This window comes from Oratosquilla oratoria, chromosome 14, assembly GCF_046742065.1.
Source record: "Oratosquilla oratoria isolate Oo_2021 chromosome 14, ASM4674206v1, whole genome shotgun sequence".
Taxonomy (NCBI): domain Eukaryota; kingdom Metazoa; phylum Arthropoda; class Malacostraca; order Stomatopoda; family Squillidae; genus Oratosquilla; species Oratosquilla oratoria.
In genome coordinates, this window is record NC_134790.1 from 28,785,463 (window position 1) to 28,789,918 (window position 4,456).

A 4,456-nucleotide genomic window follows, 5' to 3' on the forward strand; every position below is an offset into this window, starting at 1 on the left:
ATTTTTTATTCGCTCATAATATCTTTATACTACTCATTAGTCTTATTCCTTATGATTTTATACTTTATAGAGTTTTCACTTTCTTCATTTCATTTCTTTATCATTCCTACATTGCGTTTTTATTTCTATTCGACATTTGTCACATTTTTTCGTATGAACTTCATCTGCATTTCATCTTTCTTCATACGTTTCTCGAGTTTCCTGCAGCCAAGGATTGAATATATGCACATATACTTCTGCATGTATTTCATAATGATCAATTTTATATTTTTCAAAATAATTCTCCCTCATATTTCTCTTCCTTTCCTGTCTTCGATGGTGAATGTTTATTTTAATTTTCTTTCTCTTTGTGTATCGTTCGTGAAATATTTCTTTTTCGTCACAATTGTTCGTCTCTTTCTGTCTTCACGCTTTCTCCAGCAATTGTAATTTTTTACATTTCTCTATGTTGTTGCTTTCTGTATCATTATTATATTGCTATTATTACTTGATCAATTATTATTGAAATTAGCTCAATGGATGGTTATTTACATGAATACTCATATGCACGATGTGTGTGTGTGTGTGTGTGTGTTTGTGTGTGTGTGTGTGCGTGTGCTTGTGTGTGTGTGTGTGTGTGTGTGTGTGTGTGTGTGTCTGTGTGTCTATGATTGTGTCTATGTCTATATCTGTGCTTGTTTCATATCTACAAGATTAAAAACACTAATAACCCCATCAACGATTGAGTTTATAATATATATATATATATATATATATATATATATATATATATATATATATATATATATATATATATATATGTGCGTGTGTATGTATATGTATATATTTATGTATATATATATATTATATATATATATATAATATATATATATATAATATATGTGCGTGTGTATGTATATGTATATATTTATGTATATATATATATATAATATATATACACATATATATATGATATATATATATATATAATATATATATATATATATATATATATATATGTAATATATATATATATATATATATATGTAATATATATATATATAATATATATGAGAGATGAATATAGAGATAGGTGAATTAAAGAAATAAAAGATTCGGGGAATCTTTTGTCTCGCTTGTGTGCAAAAGGCCCTCGACTGTCTCGCTTCCACATCTCATCGAGGTTCCTTCCTCGGACGAGTTTGTTGACGAACAATTCGTGAGAGGCCGTTGCCTCTGGCCTTGAGCCTCTCAACGAGCGAATCGATGGGGGAGGAGGAGGAAGCGGAGGAAGAGGAAGAGGAGGAGGAGAAGGAGGAGGAGGAAGAGGACGACATGGTCGACCACCATCACCATCGCCACCATCATCACCTCCATAACCTACATCACCTCCTCCTCCTCCTCCACCTCCTCCTCCACCTCCCACCTCCACCTCCACCAAGATATGAATCATTACCTTCACCATCACCATTTCCACAACCACCACATCCACCACTTCCTCCTTCACCACCACCGCCTGTATCATCTACTCTACCACGTCCAGTTTCTCCACTTCCATCACCTCTTCCTCCTCCTCCTCCTCCTCCTCCTCCTCCTCCTCCTCCTCCTCCTCCTCCTCCTCCTCCTCCTCCTCCTCCTCCTCCTCCTCCTCCTCCTCCTCCACAACTACTACCACCAAAACCACCATCAATACCATCAACCCCACCACCTCCACCACTTCCACCCCGACCCCTGTCTCCACCTCCACCTCAAAAGTTCAGCAGAAATTTGCTCGAGTAAGGAGCTTCTCAGCATTCACGAGAAAGAACTTGAGTTGAAGGGATAATCTCGACTTTGATAGAAAAAATAGCTAATTAAGAAGTTGATTGCTTATTGATGAACATGTCTCTGTACTTTTTTTATTGCTGTTGTTCTGGTTGCTTTTGTTTTTCTTTTTCCTCTTCTTTCTCCTCTTCTTATTCTTGTTCCTCTTCATCTTGCTCTTCTTTCTCTTATTCTTATTATTGTTCCTCTTCATCTTCCTCTTCTTCCTCTTCTTTTATTAATGTTAATGTTTTTCCTTATGTTATTTATTTCTTTATTATCTCTTCTTCTATATTTGCTCATTCATTCATCTGTGTATTTATTTGTTTATTTCTTGTTTATTTTTTATTTATCTATTCATATGCCTACCTATATACTCTTATTTACCTATTCATTTGTATATCTAGTTGTTTAATTATTTACTTATTTATCTATTTATTTATTTGTTCATTTAGCTGTTTATCTATATATTTATTTTTATATGGTTACTTAGCTGGTTATTTGTTGTGGTATACAAGTAGGCATAGTCATAGCAGGTGAAGACCAAATCTGTAGGGAGGTGCCACAAAAATAAAAATAAAAATAAATAAAATAATATAAAATAAATTGAATACAATAATAAACAAATGCATAAATAAATGAATAAGCTAAGAATTGTGATCTTGTAAAATTTGTAAGATCTATATAAACTATTAAAAAAAAAACGAATAAACAAAAAGAAAGAAAAATATGAAAGAAGAAAAACGTACCAGGTCATCCATGAACATTTTTGGAAAAAAAATTCGAACGAAAGCGAATTTTGATATATAGAATCAGATATCTATTTTCAAAAAACAAAAACAAAGTCGATTGCAGGAAGCAAAGGAACAATGAAACCTTAAACTGCATATATATATATATATATATATATATATATATATATATATATATATATATAAATATAGATATATATATATATATATATACATATACATATATATATATTTCAAAGCAGACCAGGTAATAGAGAATACGTATTCAATACATGAAAACGGGAAAAGTTTGGTAAAATGGAAATACATTGTTCCTTTGTAATAAAAGAAACCAAGACAAACATGCTGAAGTGTATGGGAGCAAATTTGAGAATAGAAACAATAATTGTATTATAACGGAAAAATATAAATAAACGCATATACATATATATATATATATATATATATATATATATATATATATATATATATATATATATATATATATATATATATATATTATATTTGACCTCGTTTTGAACCGAAAGATCTCATGTCTGCATGTCTTATTGTATGCGTGGGTGAGGTAGGCGTCCTCCTTGTTGGATTTGGCACCATGGAAAGATAAACCTCCTCTTCAACATTACCTCCCCTCCACCACCACCCTCCCTTCCACCACCAACTCCTCTCCACCACCACCTCCCCTCCACCGCCTCCCTTTCCATCTCCTATTCTATCTTCTCTTTAATCGCCGTCTCCCCATCTCTCCCTTCACTCCCCTTGTCTCCCCCTTTTCCCCCTTCTTCCCCTTCTCTCTCCTTTACGCTCTACTCCCCTCATTTTTATCCCTTTGCCTAGCCTTGCTTTCTCTTCCCTCCCCTCGCCTTCATCTTCTCTACCTTTCCCCTTTCCTCTCTTCATCTTCGAAACCCCTCCTCTCCTCTCCATTTTTCTCCCCTCTCCCTTCCTCTCCTCTCCCTTCCTCTCCTCTCCCTTTCTCTCCCCTCTCCCTTCCTCTCCCCTCTCCCTTCCTCTCCCCTCTCCCTTCCTCTCCCCTCTCCCTTCCTCGCCCCTCTCCCTTCCTCTCCACTCTCCCTTCCTCTCCGCTCTCCCTTCCTCTCCGCTCTCCCTTCCTCTCCCTTCTTCCTTCCTCTCCCTTCTTCCTTCCTCTCCCTTCTCTCTTCCTCTCCCTTCTCTCTTCCTCTCCACTCTCTCTTCCTCTCCTTTCTCCTCTCCCTTCTCATCCTCTCCCCTCTCCTCCTCTCCTCCTATCCCCTCTCCTAATCTCCCCTCCCCTCCTCTTCCCAATTCTCATCTCTCCTCCCTTCGTTTTCTCCCTTCTCCAGTCTTCTCCCCTCTTCTCCCCTCTTCTCCCCTCTTCTCACCTCTTCTCACCTCCTCTCCCTTCCTCTCCTCTCCTCTCCTCTCCTCTCCTCTCCATTCCCCTCCTCTTTCCTCCATTCCCCTCCTCTCTCCTCTATTCCCCTCCTCTCTCCTCTATTCCCCTCCTCTCTCCTCCTCTACCCTTCTCTCCTCTTCTCTCCACTTCTCTCCCTCTCTCTCCCCTTCTATTTCCTCTCCCCTCCTCTCCCCTCCTCTCCCCTCCTCTCCCTTCCTCTCCCCTCCACTCCCTCTCCTCTTCTTTCCTCTCCCCTTCCCTCCTCTCCCCTCCCCTCCTCTCCCCTCCCCTCCCCTCCTCTCCCCTCCCCTTCTCTCTCCTCCCCTTCTCTCTCCTCCCCTCTCTTCCCCTCTTCTCTCCTCCCCTCTTCTCTCCTCCCCTCCTCCCCCTCTTCTCTCCTCCCCTCCTCCCCCCTCTTCTCTCCTCCCCTCCTCTCCCCTCTTCCCCTCCTCTCCCCTCTTCTCTCCTCCCCTCCTCTCCCCTCTTCTCCCCTTCTCTCCCTCCGCTTCTCTCCCCTTCTCCCCCTTCCCTCTCCCCTCCCCTC